Source organism: Heteronotia binoei, chromosome 6 (genome assembly GCF_032191835.1).
Source record: "Heteronotia binoei isolate CCM8104 ecotype False Entrance Well chromosome 6, APGP_CSIRO_Hbin_v1, whole genome shotgun sequence".
In the NCBI taxonomy this organism is placed as follows: domain Eukaryota; kingdom Metazoa; phylum Chordata; class Lepidosauria; order Squamata; family Gekkonidae; genus Heteronotia; species Heteronotia binoei.
In genome coordinates this window covers 17733772-17756395 of record NC_083228.1, presented here as the reverse complement: position 1 = coordinate 17756395, position 22624 = coordinate 17733772, and the positions used below count along the sequence as shown (strand labels likewise).

The 22624-nt window shown below is 45.5% G+C and overlaps 1 protein-coding gene and 1 pseudogene across 3 annotated transcripts in view; one reads left to right on the top strand and one right to left on the bottom strand.

Moving 5' to 3' along the window:
* Positions 1–22624, bottom strand: part of GRID1 (glutamate ionotropic receptor delta type subunit 1) — a 1287113-nt gene that overhangs the window by 519452 nt on the left and 745037 nt on the right. The window lies entirely within an intron of this gene.
* On the top strand, positions 15460–16572 carry LOC132573422 (ER membrane protein complex subunit 6-like; annotated as a pseudogene).

Genomic DNA, 22624 nt, shown 5'->3' with positions numbered 1-22624 from the left:
GCAGCTGCACATACTATTCAATGGACAGGGAGGTGCAACTCTCAGAAGGAGGAGGTGGAACTCTCAGAAAGGTACAGGAGCTGTGCTCCTGTGAGCTCCCACTGAATCCGAGGCCTGTACATACATATATATGTACACACACACACGTACATTCTTTAAGAAGCTTGCATTTCCATTAAAACATCAGAAGAATGACTCCTCCTCCCCTCTTTGTGGTACATTAGAAACATCTTTTAAGAACTTGAGCTGTTAGTTTGTTTGTTTTTTAAAAAAGAAATACTTACTAATGGTCCTTTTTAAAAAGATCCTGGTTCACATTGGCTGAGTTCAGACTGCAACGTGCTGCCCCAGAAGTGAGCTGGTAGAAACTGGAGTGTCCCAGAACATCCAGCCAGCCCATGGAACAGAGACCGGCCATGGGCACCCTGGGGAAGCATCCAGAGCACTCATTTGCTCCGTCTGCAGTTCTCTGGGTCCTTTCTGCACAGTTCCCAGCTGTCCAGATGGCCAGGGAGGTGCCTTGGAGGAGCCCCAGTGATTCGGTACCACTTGCATAGGAGCGAGCCTCAGGTAAGATGGGGACAGGTGGGGGGTGGGAGCGGGACAGCAGGCAGATAAAATTCCAGGCCTGGGGCCACCCAGTCCTTCTACTAGAGAGACAATTGAAAAGATGCCACAAATCGGATACTGCTATGGTGCACATCATTTAATACTTACAGCACATCTCATTTCAGAATGTGATTTCACGCACTGCAAAAAGTCTCCCAAAGTACACAACAGAGGCGTTTGCAGCGGGGAGCTCTACGGTGGCCTCCATCAGTCTGGCACGAACGGATCGCTTGTGAATGCTGTGAACGTCAGACTCGAAGCGAACAGATTAACTCGAATCTATATTCTAGCCTTACTTTCTAGGTTGCATTTGAATTACAGATGTGGGAAACACACAGAACTGCAAAATAATTTAAAGCTTCCCTTGTGGATTGATAAGCACTAAGAAATTCTGCTATAAAGCTGGAAATATCGTACAATTCGAGCGCAGAATGGAAGGAGCGCCAAAAGGAAGAGAAGATGAGTCCCAAGAGATGAACCAGCTAAGAGAGTCTGGCTGCAACTGCTGCCAGAGTTTCTGGATTAATGAACTCTAATGTGACCTCTCCATCAACCCTCTTGCCAATAAATAACAGGAGCGAATGCGGGACAAACCACCATTTAGACACCGTTCATTCTAGAAGATGGGATTTCATGTATCTCCCAAAGCAGCAAAGAACTAGAACAGCTTTCTGCAGGGCGGGGGGAACAAATATAGGAAATGCACCCCACCACCAAACCTCAAGGAAGACAAGAAAGCAGGACTAGGCAAATATTCGTGGAGGGAGTTGTTATGAGTAGCCCGGGGAAACGGTTGCCAAACAAAGCAGAAGTCCCATGGCACCTCAAAGACTGACAACATTTATTCCAGTATGAGCTTTCGGGAGCCAGAGATCATGTTCTACATTTTATAGGGGAAAATTCAGGAAGGGGGGGAGAAAAGGATACATTAGGACAGAGAGAGACTTGGTATGAATCTAGAGTTGCCAAGTCCAATTCAAGAAATATCTGGGGACTTTGGGGGTGGAGCCAGGAGACTTTGGGGGTGGAGCCAGGAGACATTGGGGCGGAGCCAGGAGCAAGGGTGTGATAAGCAGAATTGAACTCCAAGGGAGTTCTGGCCATCACATTTAAAGGGACAGCACACCTTTTAAAATGCCTTCCTTCCATAGAAAATAATGAAAGATAGGGGCACCTTCTTTTGGGGCTCGTAGAATTGGACCCCCTGGTCCAATCCTTTTGAAGCTTGGGGGGTATTTTGGGGAGAGGCACTAGATGCTATACTGAAAATTTGGCGCTTCTACCTCAAAAAACAGCCCCCCCAGAGCCCCCGATACCCACAGATCAATTCCCCATCATTCCCTATGGGAATTGTTCCTGGAGGTGCATAATGGCTGTGGGGGTGTGGCTTCCCCCGCCGGCCAGCTGGCTGGGAGAGGGGGGAAGCCTGTAAAACCGGGGGATCCCCCGCTGGGACCTGGGGATTGGGAAGCCTATATGAATCCCATTCATAGCCAGCATCAGTGTACCATGAGATGGAGCATTTGCCAGGGCCCAGAGCTTCAAAGTTGGCCCACTGATGCCAACACCCTCTTCTACCTAGTGCCTTACCACCCTTGCTCCCAGCTGCATGTACTTTCTATTCATCCATCCATCCATCCATCCATCCATCCATCCATCCATCCATCCATCCATCCATTTCCTGTGGGGTGGAACAGACTGCTATGAGCATGGCTGGTGGGAGGTCTTGCAGGCAGGTGAGGGAAGGAGACACAGTCCGGGAGAACCCACGAGGATGGGTTGGAGCAAATGAGGGTCTGAGCAGGGCCTGGCAGTTGATGGAGGAGCGGAACTCTGTGCCCGGGGGCCTCCCCAAAAAACTAGAACTGGCCCTAATTCCATCATAACCCTTTCAGATGTGATTCTCTGTGTAAGAGTGGGGAATTGATTAGGTGGTTACATGTGATGGATTGTAAGAGAAGTTAGGGATTCACTTCTCTCTCTCTCTCTCTCTCTCTCTCTCTCCCCCTCAGTGCAGATAAACAGAAAGTATAATTAAGAAGGGCAAACCACAACTAGCTGAGGAACAAGTACTCTGAAGCATGAGAAAACTGACATTGCTAAAGCATTACAGTATGATACAGTCAGGGGCGGCCCTGTTGCTAGCCAATTGAAACTAGGTGATTGGCTAAGGCACTGGCCTTCTGAGGATGCCAGATTGGGTGCCCACATGTGACTTGGTGATGCTATCAGTGCAGGGGGAGGGGTGCCAGAAGTGAGCCTTGCCTAGGGTGCCTGATGGTCTAGGGCTGTCCCTGGATACAGTGTGTTAAGAAGAGCCGATCAAGAATTCTAAATTGGTGCTGTCAAGGAGAACAGGAAATTCTGAATTACTCAAGTTTGGTGTAGTGGTTAAGTGCGTGGATTCTTATCTGGGAGAACTGGGTTTGATTCCCCACTCCTCCACTTGCAGCTCCTGGAATGGTCTTGAGTCAGCCATAGCTCTCACAAGAGTTGTCCTTGAAAGGGCAGCTGCTGTGAGGGCCCTCTCAGCCCCACCAACCTCACAGGGTGTCTGTTATGGGGGAAGAAGATAAAGGAGATAGTAAGCCGCTTCATAGAGACAGGTGGGGCATAAATCTCCGGTCTTCTTCTTCTTCAAGGGGTGGATTGAAGACCGCTGGAAAGGATATAGGGATGCTAGCCTCCAGGTGGGATCTGGGGATTCCCCAGAATTACAGCTCATCACCAGACTACAGAGAACAGTTCGGAGAAAATGGCTGCTTCAGAGGGTGGACTCTATATGGTGTTGTACCCCATTGAGGTCCTTGTCCTTCCTAGGCTCCATCTCCAAATCTCCAAGAGTTTCCTTATCTTGATCAGGCAAACCCAGCCCCCGCTGGTGTCCAGGGGATACTTGGCAACCCTAAAGGGATGATGTACCAAGGAAATAAGGACAGGACAAGTGGATAGGGCAGTACTCAGAGAATTTGAAAAATAAGGCTATGATGGATGCAGAAGAGGATGGGAAGAATTTACCAAGAAAGAGGTCACAGGTTTGAATTCTGGAAGAAGTGAATCGTTTGGGCATCAGGGTTTTGACCTCATTTGACTTCCCTGGTCTTTCCCAAAAGCAAACAACGGGGATAAATAACGAAAAGGAGAGCCCTCAGACCGCCGCTGTATCTGGAGGGGGCCATTTTGCTGAAGCAACAGCCCGATTCCAATAAACAAACAGACAGTCTCGTTTGCAAATCAATATCAATGAGCGGAGAGAGGAATGGGTGGATGTCGGGGCACGCAAGAACAGCCCGGCAGCCCATTGATTTATTTGTTCACCCGCAACCACTGACAGGGCTCATAGTTTCAGCAACGCGGTAAGCAGATGGGATGTTAAGCGTTCACTTTTAATTACAAATCTCTGCTGCAGCAGCTTCAGCGGCTCCGGAAGATTTGTTTTGTTCTGCCTTGACAAATTTTTTTTGGTCAAGGTGAACAAAAGTTGGCTGCGGTTTCATGCATGGGCAGAACACCTTTTTGCGTAATAGCGTTCTCACTGGGCCATTTCCTCCTTGTCGTGATTGATATACATGCTCTTATTTAATTCTAATTTTAGGTTAGCGATTGTAAGAACACTAACGTATCTCATTAAATGTTCATACAATGGAATCCGAATCCATATCCCCCCCCCTCCCCGCCGCCCTCCTTGCAGGAATTCAATTAATGCAAACTTTACCTCCACAGTATTGAACAGGGAGAAAAAGGCATAAATTTGCCTTGTTATGAAAAGGAGACTTTAATTTGTCAAAACACCATAAAAATTGCATCTAGGCAGAAGCTGCCTCTATCAACCCGCGTGCTAACAAGGAAGGGGGAGAGGTGGAAGTAATATCTGTGAGCCTGTTACTTTAGCACCTGAGTCGGTGATTCAGCCTGTGTCTGCCACGGTGCAGTGCTCCTGTTAGTCTATAGCTGAGGTGTCAAACTCATTTGTTATGAGGGCTGAATATGACATAAATGTGACTTTGTTGGGCCAGGCCATGTTGGGTTGGGCTGAGTCATGCTGGGCCAGGCCATGTCTGTCCCTATTTAAGATTAGGTAGCAGAGTAACATTAGCACTCATTGGTCTTAAAGGTGTTTTCTTTGTATTTCTTTGTATTTCTGCCATGGGATCCAGGGAACTGGGCAAAGGAAGCCCTGGCACTTTCCTGCCTTCCTCAGGGGACCAGGACGAGGAGGAGCCCAGTGAATAGAAGGCTTGGCTCAGTAGCTCTGTTGTGTGATTGTGATAGCCTGGCAAACCACGTTCTTCCTTCTCCCTCTTCCTCTCCAAGGGAGGAGCCTCAGCCAATGGAGAAAATAGAGGTTTTGCTCTGTAGCTCCTGTGCGACTGAGGAAGCCTTGCAAAACAAGCTGTTATCCAGAAGGAAGCAAGAGAGAGGGAAAAGGAAGTAGATGACAGCCAGTTGCTTGGGGGCCTGATAGGAGCCCTCCAAAGGCCTGATTTGGCCCCTGGGCCAGACGTTTGACAACCCTGGTCTATAGCTTTTTTGGGGGGGTCAACATACCCCTTGCAAACCCCCATTTGGAAGCAACCACTCAGAAATCCTGGAGCTTGAATCTGAAATATCATAGCTTGAGGCCAGGGCTTTTTTTTGTAGCAGGAACTCCTTTGCATATTAGGCTACACCTCCCACCCCCTCAATGTAGCCAATCTTCCAAGAGCTTACAATGGACCCTGTAAGAAGAACCCTGTAAGCTCCAGGAGGATTGGCTACATCAGGGGAGTGTGGCCTAATATGCGGAGTTCCTGCTACAAAAAAAATAGCCCTGCCTGAAGTGAAAACTTAGTCTAGTATACTACACACGATTGTGTGTGCTTATGTCTCAGAGACAACATAATGCACAAAACATTATGGAGAGTGGAACACCATTGCATGTGACTGGTGGAAAGTATGGAATCTCTGGACTGGACAGGACAAACTTAGACTTAGAGGAGGAGGTTTGACTCAGAGATAGAGCATCATTTTTGCATGGAGAAGGTTTCAGTTCAGTCTCCTGCTAAAAGGATCAGGTAGTAGGTGATAAAAGAGTCCTCCAACCGAGACCCTGTAGAGCCACTGCCTGTTTGAGTAGACAGTACTGTCCTTCACGTGCCAGTGGTTTCATTCAGTATAAGGCAGCCTCATTACAAGTAAAACCTTTGTTGATGAAAAAAAATTAAAGAGTTTGGTGAGCTAGCAGGCTTCTATATTAATAATGAAACGTCTAAAATCCTTAGTAAAAATTTGTCATCATGTAAACAGAAGGAGTTACAAAACGCTACTGGTTGTGAAGTTGTGTCAAAAGTGAAGTATTTGGGTGTGGAGATTACAATGAGGAACATTGATCTATACAAGAACAATTATGAAAAGCTCTGGCATAAAATTGAAGGGGATATGCTAAAGTGGAATAAATTGAACTTATCCATGTTGGGGAAGATATCTATAATTAAAATGAATGTTCTACCAAGAATTATGTTTTTCTTTCAGACTATTCCAATAGTGAAAGATAAGAAACAATTCCATCTCTGGCAAAGAAAGATTTCAGAATTTATTTGGGCAGGTAAAAAACCAAGAATTAAGATGAAAATTCTGACAGATGTGAAAGAAAGAGGAGGCTTTCAAGTACCTGATTTATTGTTATACCATAATGCAGTTTGTTTGGTTTGGATTAAGGACTGGATGACATTGATTAACAAAAAGCTATTGGTATTAGAAGGCCATGGAAATGTTTTTGGTTGGCATGCGTATATCTACTATGGGAAGGAAATGTTGGATGGGTTTTTTTTTCACACCATTATAAAAGGAGGACTTTGTTGAATACCTGGAAAAAATATAGTAAATATGGTGATGAGAGGAAACCGCTTTGGATACTGCCAACTGAAGTAATAAAGCTGTCTCAAAGTTCACAGGAAGAGAAATGGGTTACCTATGAGCAACTGCTAAAATTTCATGGAGGCAAAATAGAAATGAAGTCGGTGGAAGAGCTAAAAGATAAATTTGATCTGTTTCAATTTTTACAAATTAAAAGCTTGGCAGAGAAAGATATCAGGAGTACAGGTATAAGACGTGAAAAAACAGAAATGGAGAAAGTGCTGTTGGGTGAAAATGAAAAATTGATTTCAAGGATCTATAAGCTATTACTGAAATGGTCTACAGAAGAGGAGGTAGTAAAACCTCAAATGATTAAGTGGGCAATAAATTTTAACAAAGAAATACAAATGAAGACTTGGGAACACCTATGGAAGAACTCTATGAAAATATCAACGTGCTATAACATAAAAGATAACTGTTTTAAAACGCTGTATATATGGTACATGACACCTAAAAAACTAGCAAAAATGAACAATAACCTTTAGGATAGGTGTTGGAAGTGTAAAAAACAGCAAGGTTCTTTTTACCACATGTGGTGGACTTGTGAGAAGGCAAAACAATTTAGGTCTATGATTCAACAAGAGATATCGAAAATCTTGGGTTATAATGTCAAGAAAGCACCAGATGTTTTTCTGGTAGGATTACAAATAGAAAGCTTCCCGAAGCAAGATAGGACATTGTTGTGGTATTTGCTTTCAGGTGCAAGAACATTGTATGTGCAAATGTGGAAGCAAGACAAAATACCTGATAAGTGCGACTGGGTGTCAAAGGTTCTTAACTGGAGTGAAATGGACAAACTTACTAGAATCTTAAAAGAATATAATTTGGAGAACTTTGAAGAAGATTGGAATAAATTTCAAAACTATGCGGAGATGCAATGGAAGGTGAAGAGACATTTAGTGGTTTTTGATAATATTAACTGAACTCTAAAAGAGAAAAAGGACTGTGATTACTGAGTACTGTTTTAGTAGTGAAATATAAGTAGCTGAGTTTATATAGTAAGTTTATGTGAGTTAAGATAAGATTAAGATTTGAATAATTTTTAGTGATGATTTAAGGACTATGAAATATGTCTAATGTTTAACAAGTAATAATTGAATTTTTAAAAGTGCAAAGAAGAATAAAGATTATGGTTATCTGATTAAATCTGTAATATTGAAGAATAAGAAGTAAGTAATGAGTAAAAGAATAAGAATAGTAGTTATATTGGAGTTAAGATAAAGTTAAGTGAATAATAACTTTTAGTTAAGATTTTATATATGTGAATTTTTACTTTTAAAAGTTTTTTAATTTGTTTTGTATACCGGTGGAGGTCACAATTTGGAGGGTGGGAGGGGTGAAAAATTGTGTAATGTATTGATGAACTATATTTAGATTTTGATAGTAGAATACTTTTCAATATATTGCAAAATAATTTTTTTGTTCACATTCAGTATAAGGCAGCCTCATGTGTATGTGTGAAGAGCCTAGCCTGTTGGGGCAAAATGAGACATTCAAAGATACCTGAAGCAAACTCAACCATGTGGCCCTCATGGTGTGGAGTATGCCGCAGGATATGCCAAAACCAGGGATTTTTGTAGAAAAAGCCCAGCAGGGACTCATTTGCATGTGAGGCCACACCCCCTGACATTACCATTGTTTCACACAGCTTTGTTTTGTAGAAAAAGCTCAGTAGGAGCTCATTTCCATGTTAGGCCACACCCCCTGATGCCAAGCCAAACAGAACTTTAAAAAAGCCCTGTGAGAGAAGCCATGTTGGATCAGGCCAGTGGTCCATCTAATACCCTTTGTCAGACAGTGGCCAAAACCCAGGTGTCATCCAGAGATCCACCAGCAGGGCCAGAACTCCAGAAGCCCTCTCATTGTTGTTCCCAAGCACCAAGAATACAGAGCAAGAACATCCATCTGTACACTGTGGCTAAAAGCCAGTGATGGACCTCCATGGTTGCCAATTCCTCTTCAAGTCCCATTGGGAAACTTTTGTGTGCGTACTTTGCAACGAAATGAGGACACCCAGAAGTGACATCATCAAAATGGTGGTGCACACGCAGGTTGCTCTAGGCGTTTTCGAAAAAACTCTATGGTTTTCCTGGATGCTCTAGCTATTTAGGAGGTTAAAACTCTATGGTACCTATTGTACAATAGAGTTTTCCCTCCCAAATGGCTAGAGGGGCCCAGGGGCCAAATCAGGCCCCCAAGCAATTGACTGTCATCTGCTTTCTTCTCCCTCTCTCTTGCTTCCTTCTGCATAACAGCTTGCTTTGTAAGGCTTGCTCAATCGCACCGGAGCTATAGAGGAAACCTCTCCATTGGCTGAGGCTCCTCCCTTGGGGGGGGAAGAGGGGAGGGAGAACTTGCTTTCCCAGGTTCTCTCAACTGCACAGCAGAGCTACTGAGCCAAGCCTCTCTTCCTTCTATTGGCTGAGGCTCCTCCCCAAGGTGGTCCCCTGGAGAAGGAAGGAGAGAGCCTGAGCTTCCTTTGGCCAGTTCCCTGGATCCCATGGGAGGAATACAAAGAAAACACCTTCAAGACCAACAAGTGCTAATATTTTAAGCATGTTTTAAGTTTTTTTTTTTTTAATCTTTAATTGTATTTGTCTGTGTCCTTTATAAAGGGCGTTTTCACACTGACCTTAATCGGCAGCGACGTCCCTCTTCACCGCGCAGGATCTGCGCCTATTTCGCACCAATTGCTGCGGAGCACCCGGAAGAGCCGCAAAGTCCCGCGGCTTTTGCGGCGCAAACGGAAACCGCCAAAAACCAGTTTCCATTTGCACCGCAAAAGCCGTGGGACTTTGCGGCTCTTCCCGGTGCTCCACAGCAATTGGTGCAAAATCCACGCAGATCCTGCGCGGTGAAGAGGGACGTCGCTGCCGATTAAGGTCAGTGCGAAAACGCCCAAAGTTTATCTCTCTGCTACCTAATCTTAAATAGGCACACATATGGCCCGACCCGACATGGCCTGGCCCAACAAGGTCTCATTTATGTCAAATCCAACCGTCCTAACAAACGAGTTTGACACCCCTGTCCGACATGAATCCAGCACGAGTACCCCAAATGGACCAGAATATCAGAGAGCGTACAACCACCACCATCGGTAGCACAGTTTAAATTAGTGCAAGCCCCAAGATTCAATGGGGCAAGGTGAAACAGGGTGGAAGCAGGGGGTGTCATTTGGATACTTGCCCCCTCAACTGAAAGCCAAGCAGAACAGCTCCATTCTGCGGGCCTGTACCATAATAAGTTCTGCAGGGCCCTGATCTCGGGAGCATGTTCCACCAAGCCAGGGCTAAAGCAGAAGAAGCTTTGACCCTGGTTGAGGCTAAACAGCTAAACTTAGGAAGCAAGATTTGACTTGGCTTGGTGCGCACTCCAAAAGTCTTTGTGTATGGAGATGAAATGTCCACCAGAGCGTCACCTGGACAGCCACCAATCGCTGCCTTGTACTAATACATCATTTCTCCCCATTTACTCGGTATCCCTCCCCTCCTCTTGCAACGGCAGCTCTGCTTGCAAAAAAAACCAGAGAATTAATATTTAAATTTAAATGAGACATTCATGTGCGAGGCACTCGATACAGCTGCCTGGATTTTCTTCAGAAAGATATGCCACTTCACGCCGAGTTCAAAGCATGCAAATGGAAGGCTCTTATGTAACCTAAGAAATACGGCATAAAAGACTTTCGTGTTGTACTTTCAATGAAAAATGTATTTTTGTGTGTGTTGAATTTGGGATCCCCTGATGCTCTCTAGCTATAATAAGAGCATAAGGGTTTTTATCTTGTCTCTCACAGAAGCTGGTTACAAAAGCTTTAGAAAACCGATGCAAAGGTCGAAGGCAAATATAATGCCAGGCTAAAAATACAGTTCCTAGGCCATAGGGTAACATATCTTGAGGTGTTAATCCAGTGGCACCTCGAAGACCAACAAAGTTTAATTCTGGGTATCAGCTTTCATGTGCATACACTCTACCCAGAATTACACTTTGTTGATCTCAGGGCTGGTGCGTGGGAGTAGGCAAGGTAGGTTGTCAAGTCTGCTATGGGTTACTCAATATCTGTATTAAGGTTGGTTCTGAAGTGAAGGAGTCTGGGTACTTTACAGTGTACACCGGGGGCTGCTAGCTCACTCTCCTGCCCCCTCTCTAGAAATGCCTTTGTTGTGTAACCTGCTTTGAAATGCTAACCTGTGAACAAGATAGTGGCGCCTTCCCAGCCTTGTTCTCTGTGGGGAGTATGGGGTGTCAAGACTTCGGTCTGGGAACGAAAGAAGTAGCATCCTAGTGTGAAGATGTGTTGCATAGATTGCCCCCCGTAGGAATCCTTTAGATTCATACTTTAAATACTGGATTAGTGCATATGTGTTTCAGTCCTTCAATCTCTGCCATGGTCCACAGTTCTGATTACAATAAACTTGCTACTTTATCAAGAGACTCGTTATTGAATTCAGCCGACTTGACATAGGTGGCCACCTAGGGTGCCACCTCACCGCAGGTGTAGGGGTGGGTGCCCCCTCCTCATCTCCACTCGCACTGACCCTGATACAGCTCAAGCGTTCTTTCCTGGCTCTGAGTTATCAGAGCTGAGAAAGAATTATTGCACAAAGCGTGCCATCGCAATGACATCACTTCCGGGCGACATCATTGTGTCATGCATGCTTTGCATATGCAATTAGAGCCCCGGGGGGGCAGGGGTGCGGGGTTCTGCCTGGGGCTGCAGAACCCCTAGCGCCGGTGCCACTGGATTCAAAATTTGCTCTATTGCTTCAGACCAACCTGAATATATTGAGGTGGCAAAGGAATACTTCTTTCTCTGGGAAATGCTAAAGGAGTAGGTCATATAAAAACCACTATACACTGATCATCTAATAGCTCTATTGAAAACCAGCATGGCTCAGTGGTTAGCTTTTTAGACTAGGAAGTCCCGAGTTCAAATTCCAGCTCAGGAATGTAACTCACTGAATTATTTTGGGCCAGCTGCTAGCTTTCTGTTGAACTCATCTTACAGGGTTGTTGAAGACTAAAATGGGGCCAACCTTCAACAAGATTAAAAAAAAAATCTGAACAAAACACACCTCCTGCCAACTGTTGACAATGCCCCATCAAAGGAAACATTTTCCAGACATCTGATGCCAGATGACTACCAGAGACTCACAGTGAGATCCTAAGGGTGCTTACACCCTTCTAAATCCACAGAAGGCAAAGAAAGGTGTGTGTCGGTTAAGGATTGCACTGCTAGCACCTGTAGATTTTGACTTCCAATGTGAGAAGAGTATAATTACCACAAATAGGAGTGTCTCCGGGGCTTTTTTGTAGCGGGAACCCCTTTGCATATTAGGCCACACACCCCTGATGTAGCCAATCCTCCAAGAGTTTACAGAGCTCTTCTTACACGGCCTACTGTAATCTCTTGGAGGATTGGTTACATCAGGGGTGTGTGGCCTAACATGCAAAGGAGTTCCTGCTACCAAAAAATGCCCTGAGTGTCTCCCGATAAGGCAAGCAGCCTTCCGGGCAGTTTTCTGGTAAATCATTGTGGGTGAGGGGTTAAGAAAAAAAGCTATGCCTTGGGCAATTAATAGTGCAATCAAATACCTAGATTAGAATAGATTCAATTTATTAATAGCTCATGAATCAAATACCTAAGGGAAAAAACACCAGGGGAGGGGCATTCCAAAACCGAGGTGCCACCACTGAAAAGCCCCTGTCTCTAGCTGCTCCCATGTTTAAAACTGGGAGCACATCCATAACAACATGTTAGCCAGCACACAGATGGGACCAACAGTCATACAGCAAGCCTCTCTCAGCTTCAACCCTCCTTGAGCAAAAATGGAGATAACAAATACCGCCCTACACCAACCCTGCTAAGCACAATTATTATGGGTGTTTTTTTTTAATTTCCTACAAGGCATTCAGAAAGGTCAACAGGCCAATGGGCTGCATAGGGGGAGGGAATCATTTTTAAAGGCCCCTTAAAAAAGAAAATATTGCTAGGAAAACACATAGGTATTTTTCATGGATTTGGAGACACTTTCCCAGAAGAAAACAGGAGCTAGAGGTCGAGAAGCTGCTGGCTGGACTTCTGAATCATGTCGCTTGGTGAGTCCTTGCACTTGGCAAGCGTTTAAGGCTATTTTTATAGTTGCAGCTTGGCCAACAGACTTCCACAAATTACTGTGTGAGCCAGTGATAAAAAAAGTCTGAGCGTGAGGCCCCTACAGATTTAATGGCTACAGCCCTGGCCCGATATTCATTTTTGCCTACTGCTCTGTTCTGTATGTTTCTAATACAAAACATTCTAAAAGTGACTGCTCAGCCTTTGCTTAGAACAGTGTGCATGCCTATTTCTGTACAGTATCTCTTCAACCATGAGTTTATAAATGCCTTACAAGGAGAAATACTGACTTGTATAACATTGATCAAGAAGCAGGCAGATCTGTATACTAGCTTGATAGCCATATTTATTGGAGGAGGAGGAGGAAGAGTTGGATTTATATCCCACCCTTCATGCGGAATCTCAGAGCAGTTGCTCCTTTCCCTCCCTTTCCCCACAACAGACAGCCTGTGAGGTAGGTGGGCCTGAGAGAGCTCTAAGAGAGCTGCTCTTGAGACAACAGCTCTGACAGAACTTCTGACAGACCCAAGGTCATCCCAGCAGCTGCATGTGGAGGAGTGGGGAATCAAACCCGGCTCTCTTTGATTAGAGTCCGTGCTCTTAAATAACTACACCAAACTGTCTCTCTATTTACAGAACCATTTACCTATCGTGATACAACATACGAGTCACAAGTACAAAGGGAGTCACCAGCAGAAGGCCTTAGCCTCTGTGCGTTCAGGGCAATTAGTCAGCCAATCCGTGAAACAAGGTGTTGGACTAGATGACCACTGGCCTGATCCAGCAGGTTTCCTCTTATGTCGTTATGAGTCAGTTTCTTTGAAAGGCTTCACCGTGCTCTAATCCAGCAGGAACTATGCCTGTCCGACAAAATTATGGAAGTGATGTCTGCTGGTCGGTGGATAAGCTTTAGCCAAGTGATAATTGAACTGAGGCTTATCCTAGCCTCTATTCTTATCATTCCCGATTCCAGGCTTATGATGGCATTAGAAACACTTTTGGGGAATTGAAATATTGCTCTTCGGAATTGTTACGGTCATATTTCGTTATTTGGTCCCCCGACATGGACTGTTTTGTGCTGATTATGAACTGTAATAAAATTACTGTACAGTTCACCATGCCGTTACCTGGACTACGGTAAACTCAGAAAAGCAGCTCAGGGAAGCAAAGGGATCTCGAGTGCTTTTCATACCAACTACAGTTTCTTTTACTGGTTACAACAAAGAGACGGAGGAACTTGGGATGTCTGCCTCCAGGTGGGACCTGGGGATGCCCTGGAATTGCAGCACATTCTTCAGACTACAGAGATCAGTTCCCTTGGAGAAGATGGGTGCTTTGGAGGGAATGGACTCGTTGGCATTGTACTCCACTGAGGCCCCGGTCCTCTTCAGGCTCCTTCATCCAATCTCCAGGAGTTTCCCAATCTGGATCTGGTACTCCTACCCACCCCATCCCTGCCAGTGTTCAGGGGAGGCCTGGTAAACCCTAGAAGGAACCAGAAACTGACCTGTATCCACTAGAAAAAATAGGCAGGAAACTGCCTTGTCTGCACATTTTGTCCCATGTCTCTAGATAAGGAAGGAAGGAAGGAAGGAAGGAAGGAAGGAAGGAAGGAAGGAAGGAAGGAAGGAGGGAGGGAAGGAGAAGAAGAAGAAGGAGAAGATGATGATGATGATGATGATGATGATGATGATGATGATGATGATGATGATATTGGATTTATATCCTGCCCTCCACTCCGAATCTCAGAGTCTCAGAGCAGCTTACAATCTCCTTTATCTTCCTCCCCCACAACAGACACTCTGTGAGGTGGGTGGGGCTGAGAGGGCTCTCACAGCAGCTGCCCTTTCAAGGACAACCTCTGTCAGAGCTATGGCTGACCCAAGGCCATTCCAGCAGGTGCAAGTGGAGGAGTAAGGAACAAACCCGGTTCTCCCAGATAAGAGTCCATGTATTTAACCACTACACCAAACTGGCTCTCCATGAAGAAACAAAATGAGTAGCCTGTTTGTCTGTAACCACAGAAAAGAAACCATAGAAACTGACTCATAACAATATAAGAGAAAACCTGCTGGATCAGGCCAGTGGTCATCTAGTCCAACAGTAGGAAGGAAGGAAGGAAGGAAGGAAGGAAGGAAGGAAGGAAGGAAGGAAGGAAGGAAGGAAGGAAGGAAGGAAGGAAGGAAGGAAGGATGGATGGATTTCCGCCAGTTAAACAGGGCTTTTTCTTGTAGCGGGAACTCCTTTGCATATTAGGCCACACACCCCTGATGTAGACAATCCTCCAAGAGCTTACAGTAGGCCCTGTGTTAAGAGCTCTGCACCTAATTCAATCACACCTGCTATTGTCATTTTCCTTCTAGCATCATTCAGCACCTAAAACATGACACTCTCCAATATGTAGGACAGCTGGACTCATCTTCTAGCTGCATGTGAAAAAATGAGCAGTGACTCATGACGGCCCGTACCCTGATATAAATTGCGTTAGTTTTTAAGGTACTTCTGGACTCTCACTCTTTTCTATGGCAACAGGCTACCCATTTTGTTTCCTCCTCCCCCTAGTTGAGGAATAACTCTCTGTCAGCTAAATTTAGGTACTGTTAAAGCAGACGGAGGTTGTAGGTTCCCTAGTCTGGCTCAAGGCAAAACACAAAAGCCTGCAATATTGCAGGTACGGGGCTTTGTTGTTTGCCTTTGCTTTACGCTAATGCCGCTACCTGTCCCTTCTCTCAGAAGATGACAAATTAAGCAATAACCAGCCCTAGTTTGGGAAAGCAATCTGTTTACAGCCACAGGTTTCCTGGCCTTAAAAATGCCTGCTTGGAGTGACAGCAGCGACACTCATGACCGACTCCATTTTTTATAAAGCAGCCCATGGTTATAGAACAAACATCCTCGTGGCTTGTATGGGGCACGGTCTGAACAACAAAACAGGTATGGAGTTATTAGTTTTCGAACTTCCCTGGCTGCTGCAGGGGACACAGCTTCTATGAGTCTGGCCTAAAATTACTATAAAATCTGGATGAAAAGGACTTGGAAATCTGCAAGGGATTTCATACGAACCAAACGAAGAAAATTCCACATAAACTGAAACCCGGTTGTGTATTTATGGAATTTTGTCTGGGTAAGATGTCAGAAGGATTATATGGATTTCTCCTTAATCAAGAAATCACGGGGAGAGCGTATTTTTAAATATCTAGCTGTGACCAAGCATTCGTGGTACCTATGGACCATGTAAAGCCAAGGGTCAATCAATATATCTAATGTTCTGATCCAAGATGGCAGCAGGATGCCATTTCTGGCGAGGGGGGCTGAGGAATGGCTGCGATTCGGTCAGTTTCCAGCAGAAGAAAAAGAAACACTGAAAGTGACACTGCCAGAGCCAGACTGCGGATGTAGTTGTGGCCAGTGTTCCCTCTAAGCTGTGAGCTAGCTCACAGATTCTTAGCCTCCAGCTCACACAGTTTTGTCTCAGCTCAGGAAAAATGGCCCCAGAGCACAATGATTTATGCAGCAGCTCACAACTTTCATGCCAGTAGCTCACAACTTTAATACCAGTATCTCACAAAGTAGAATTTTTGCTCACAAGGCTCTGAAGCTTAGAGGGAACATCGGTTGTGGCCAAACGGGAAGACTCTCAGTTCATCAGCGAAGCAATCGTCTGAGGGAATGCAACTCTCCTGGGTTACTGCAGGATGCTGGTATCTGCCCTCTCGAGACAGGTGATAAGGATTCCCAGCCTGACTGGTCTGTATAGCTTCATCTTCTGTTTCCTGGCCTCTGTTCTGCTCTGGGTGGTTTTGATCCTAAAAGCTAGGTGGTGGTGGAACAAGTACTTTACATCTCAGCGGCCCCTTCTTTCCAGGGGGCTGATCAGGGGTCTTTTCATAGGTGTCCTCTTTGGGACTTTCTTGTATGGCATGGCATACATTTACTAGGAGGAAGAACGCACCGAGCTAGAATGGGAATGGTTTTAATGGAGGCTGCTAAATCATTTACCCAGGGAGGATTGTTGATCCATTCCTTGCACTGCTAACTCTGTGTGTGTGTGTATACACACACACACATACACACACACCATTCTCAACATGGCCCCATCTAGGGGTCTGGAGATGGCAGCCATGACAGACAAAACAGACCTTTATACAGACCTGAGAAAAGCCCCAGGTTTGCAGTAGGGTTGCCAATCCCCAGGTGGGGGCAGGGGATCCCCCGGTTTGGAGGCCCTCCCCCCGCTTCAGGGTCGTCAGAAAGCGGGGGGAGGGGAGGGAAATGTCTGCTGGGAACTCTATTATTCCCTAGGGAGATTTATTCTCATAGAAAATCATGAATTGATCCACGGGTATCTGGGGCTCTGGGGGGGGGGCTATTTGGGGGGGTAGAGGCACCAAATTTTCAGTATAGCATCTAGTCCCCTCTCCCCCAAAATACCCCCCCAAGTTTCAAAGGATTGGACCAGGGGGTCCAATTCTATGAGCCCCAAAAGAGGTGCCCCTGTCCTTCATTATTTCCTATGGAAGGAAGGAATTGAAAAGGTGTGCCATCCCTTTAAATGTGATGGCCAGAACTCTCCCTTTGGAGTTCAATTATGCTTGTCACAGCCTTGCTCTTGGCTCCACCCCTAATGTCCTCCCTGGTTCCACCCCTAATGTCCTCCTGGCTCCACCCCCAAAGTCCCCAGATATTTCTTGAATTGGACTTGGCAACCCTAGTTTGCAGAAAAATCTGATATCTTTTTAAAAAAAGGGGGGGGGACATTGGGGATTGGAAACTCACTGTGACCGATTTCCCACTAAACTTATGCCACTCTCACACTCCTCTTCTCAGAGGGGCTTCCGTCCAATTTCACACTATCTGCCCTGGGGCTGCAATTAGCATCACCTTTTTTGTGCGGCAAACAGAAACTGGTTTTTAGAGGATCTTGTTTGCTGCATGAAAGAGGCGACGTTAGTTGCAGCCCCGGAGCAGATAGTGTGAAATCGGATGGAATCCCCACTGAGAAGAACAGTTTGAGAGCGGCGTAAGGCGAGTGGGAAATTGTCTGACTATCTTGGGCCAGTTCTGCATTCTCAACCTAACCTACCTCACACCGTAGTTCCAATGAAAAATGGAGAATGTAGTAAGCAGCATTGGGTCCCATTGTGAAGGAAGGTGGGGTATGAATGAAGTAAATGTAATAAATATAGCTGAAGTTGGACGATAGAAGGTGCAGCTGGGCCCAGTCTGGCGGCCAATACCATACACCTAAGCCATACGCAGAGGACTGATGGGGAAGGGAAGGAGGAAAAGCTAAAGACAAGGGGACGGATAAAGGTAGGTTGGCTGGTGGGTTGGAAGAGAGAAGGATGCAGAAAGAGGGATAAGCTATGGGTGTTTCAGAGAAAGGAAAAAACACAAAAGTTGGAAGGAGAAAATGAGATGCACCTCCCATAAGATCATGTAGGTACCCCATTTGTCATGTCTAAATTGATATTCAGGAGGAATATGGGCATTTAATAAAAGAACATTAAAATTCTTCCATGGTGGCAGATGTTTAAGTGTTGTAAGTCACTGTGATACCCCTTGGGTAAGCGGTGGCTTTAAAAAATCTAATAAATAATACATTTTCTTAAAGGGAACCAATTGTTAGAAGATGACCTCCTGATGGCACTGATCTTCCCAAAGGTGACCCCTAACAGCTAAGGGGAGAGGGCAGGCATGAGTGCTCATGGAAGAACATTAGATTGTGGACTTAGAAAACAGAGAGATGGAGAAGCAGACAGCACCCTGACCTGGCTGAAGATAAGCCTATGTGTGATGATCCCTCTCTCGGGATCTGATATGCTGCTCTGTCGGAGTGCTCTTGTCCAGTGTTTATATGCTTGCAAAGAAAGCAAATGTCATAAAAATGTCACTCCAGTGAACTCTCATCCAAAATAAACCAGACTCCATAGTGCTGGTGCTAGAATTTTTTTTTTCAGGGCTTTTTTTTTTTGTGGGGGAGGAGGAATCAGCAGGACTCATTTGCATATTAGGCCACACCTACCGACAACACCATTGTTTCACACAGAGCTTTTTTGTAGAAGAAGCCAGCCGAAACTCATTTGCACAATAGGCCACACCCCCCTGATGCCAAGCCAGCCAGATTGCATCCGGTGTATTCTTGCTAGAAAAAAGCCCTGTTCCTGCTACTGAGAGAAAGCAAGAGTTTTCACATTGTTTCCACTTGAAAGTGGAGGGGGAGGTAAAATCCAAGAATGCACCCTCCAAGTTATTTGGGGGTGAAGAAAATATCTATGCAATAGGGCTGTAAAGCCACCAGACCAGGTGGGGATTCCCCAGCCTGGGAGGTTCCCAACCCTCCAGGCCACATTGGACCAGTGGGGGAAGCTCCTCTGATGTCGTCGATGCGATGACATCACCTGGAAGTGATGTCATCATGCCAGTGACATCGTGCGGCAGCCACTCTAGGCATTTCTGTGGGGAAAACTCTATGGTTTTCCCGGACGTTCTAGCCATTTGGGAAGGAAAACGTTACGGTACAAAAAAGTCCCCCCGGAGGCCACGGGGATTTGGGAAACCGTACTATGTGATGAAGGATTCAAAGCTACAATTCGTTTTATTTCCTTTATCAAGATAATCTTGGGGCCAAAAAAAAAAAAAAGTTTTCAAATGAACGATGATTTTTCGCCATCACGTCATGCAGCTCCATTCCCCTGCTCCCATTTTGCTTGGACTGCAAATTGAGAAGTTTGAACTGTAAAGTCAAACAATTTTTCTAATGAAAAGTCATACCTGATGGCTGCTAAACACACACACACCAGCAACTAGGACCTTCTTACAAAGGGGACAATTCAAACAATTGAAAAACCCACGGCAGAATGGATCATCAAAGGTGCTTTCCCAAAGGGTGTCCTTGGGGACTCCAATGCCATTTGCACGCACATTAATAAAGTGCAAAGCTTTTAATCTGATTGCTTCGAGCCGAACGGATGGGACGGTGCCAAAACGCGCTGAGCTCATCCCCTGAATGCCGTCCCCGGAGCAGAGTGAGTCTATTAAAATAAAGTGACCCAAATTCCAATCAAAAAAAGTTACCTGCGCAATTCTTCAATTACCCTATAGGACTTTATGGGCAGGAGATGGCAGATTATATAGCCAGCTATAAAATCAAAAGCGGCTTCCTATGATTCGAGAGGCTGCACTATTTAACAGAGATGGAATGAGGCCGGCAGTAAGCTTGACACAGAATCCGGGGAGTTTGGGATTGGAGGACGTGAGAGGGGTTTAGAAGCAAGCGGAGGCTAAACGTTTCAGTCCCTGCAGATTTAGGTTTGAATTTCCTCTCTTCTGTAGGTGAAAAATACTGCGCCCCAAAGGGAGAGGTAGACCTCCTACATCTCTTCTCCGCCAGAGATCGAGAGACAGGTATTTTTATCATTCTGTCTGGCTGATGTAAAACATGGTCTGTAATCACCTACCTCCCCCCTTAAATTTGGCAGGAATTCTCCAGTTGGGAACAGGGAGTGTGCGTCGCAAGACAATTCTCAGTGACAGGGATTATCTAAAGAAGGGGGAGGGAATGTCTCAACAGCCAAAAAAAGGCGGCAGCCAGGTATACACACAATGGCTCCAAAATGCTACTCTCTAGTCAAAAAGCTTTATGCTCTCTGGCACACGCAGACACACAGATAGACACTGAGGTACTGTTTTCATGTGATTCAGAGACACCTCCACTGAGAAGCTGAGCAAGCTACCTTACAGCATTGTGTTCCATCATTTATTCATGAACATAAGAGAAGCCGTGTTGGATCAGGCCAGAGGCTGATCTAGTCCAACACCCTGTGTCACACAGTGGCGAAAAAACCAGGTGTCATCAGGCGGTCCATCAGTGGGGCCAGGTCTGTGTGACACAGGGTGTTGGACTGGATAGGCCATGTTACACATTTCTAATATTTTGATGTTAACATACATCATTCTGAGGGTGCAAAGGTCAGTGGGAAGCAACTGCCAAATCACACTCCTGATGCCCTTCTGTATTTGCCTAACATGGACTATTCCTTGCCTAAAGAAAAGAAATCTTTTTTGCACAATTAAAGTGTGGTCCCTGAAATGGCATTAATTTTATGATATCCGAGTGCTTGCCCTTGAGGGACATCCCTTCATATAACTTCAGCTTAATTGTCCTCCCTAGGAGATCTACCTGGAGGAAAAGGTAAGTTTTCACACAACCAGCTAGTGATCTTGTCCAAAAAGGACCATGGGTGCAAATGCTGGTGCGCTGAAGAAGACATAAAGGCTGCATTTGGTCTCTTGAGGCATTGGAGGAAGGCGGAAAATCCCCATGTTCACTTTGAAAACTGGGTTTATGGTAAGGTTGACAGCTCCACGTTGAGAAATACTTGAAGATTTGGGGGTGGAGCCTGATGATCGTGGGGGTTGGGGAGGGAAGAGAAGGGAAGGGACTTCAGCAGAGTATAATGCCATAGAGTCTACCTTCCAAAGCAGCCATTTTCTTCAGGTAAACTGAACTCTATCAGCTGGAGGTCAGTTGTAATAGCAGGATATCATCAGCTACCACCTGGAGGTTGGTGTAAGACTTTAGAACACTCCACAAGGGTTTTAACCAGGGGTGGAATTCTACGAGGAGTGTCTTTGCATATTAGGCCACACACCTCTGATGCAGCCAATCCTCCAAGAGCTTATAAAGCTCTTAATACAGGGCCTTCTGTAAGCTCCAGGAGGACTGGCCACATCAGGGGGTGTGGCCTAATATCCAAAGACATTCCTGCTCCCCCCCCCCAAAAAAAAGAAGCCCTGGCTACCACAATTTGGCTACTGGAGGAAGCGGAGACAGCCACAAAATGGCTGCCATAGCTTATGTTCAGTTACCTAGTGAAGATCCTTGTGCTATACTGGCAGCTGCTGTCAAAGCAGTGCTTTTAAAAAACTACACAGTCGATCAAATCTCCAGTAGCCAATCAGAAACTGTGCTGGGCAAAAGCCCCACCAGACCCTCCCACTTTCTAAAAACACGCGATAGGTTCCAGGAAAGATGTTGCACCACACTGGTTAAGGAAAAGAAAGGATAGGTCCCCTGTGCAAGCACCAGTCGTTTCTGACTCTGGGGTGACGTTGCTTTCACAACGTTTTCACGGCAGACTTTTTACAGGGTGGTTTGCCATTGCCTTTCCCAGTCCTTTTACACTTTACCCCCAGCAAGCTGGGTACTCATTTTACCGACCTTGGAAGGATGAAGGCTGAGTCAATCTTGGGCCGGCTACCTGAATCCAGCTTCTGCTGGAATCAAACTCAGGTCGTGAGCAGAGAGTTCAAATCACAGTACTACAGTACTGCTGCTTTACCACTCTGCGCCACAGGGCCGCTACCACACTGGTTACCATTGCATAGATTTTAAGAACCCATGTTTTCCATATGTTTTCTCTTGCTCTTTGCTAGAGTGGTATGGTGGTGTGGTTAAGAGCACTGGACTCATACCTAGAAGACACAGGTTTGAATCCCTGCTCATGCTACAGAAGTTCATTGGTTGACCTTGGGTCAGTCACACTCGCTAAGCCTAACAGAGTGTGAGGATAAAATGGAAGAAAGGAGACTGTTGTAATCCTCCTTGGTTCCCCATTGGTGAGAAAGGCAAAGTATAAATTAATTAAATAGAGTCTGAAGAGGCTACAATCCCAGGGTGGGGGGGGGTGTTTTGGGTTTTTTTTAACTTGTGACTTGATCCCTCTCCCAGATGACTCTGGCTAATCAACCACAACCATGTAACATTCCCAAAGTTCTTACACATCATAGTCATTTGTAGTACAGTCTTTACAGTCATATGTATCATGGTCAGTTCTATAAAACCAAATTCACCGACTTACACCCTCACTTATTTGCTAGAACCCAGCAGCAAAATAGTGGCATTTCCACAGTTGTGGTCTTGGCACCTTCTAGGATGAAAGCATAGAGCCCCATGGCACAGAGTAGTAAGCTGCAGTACTGCAGTCCAAGCTCTGCTCACGACTT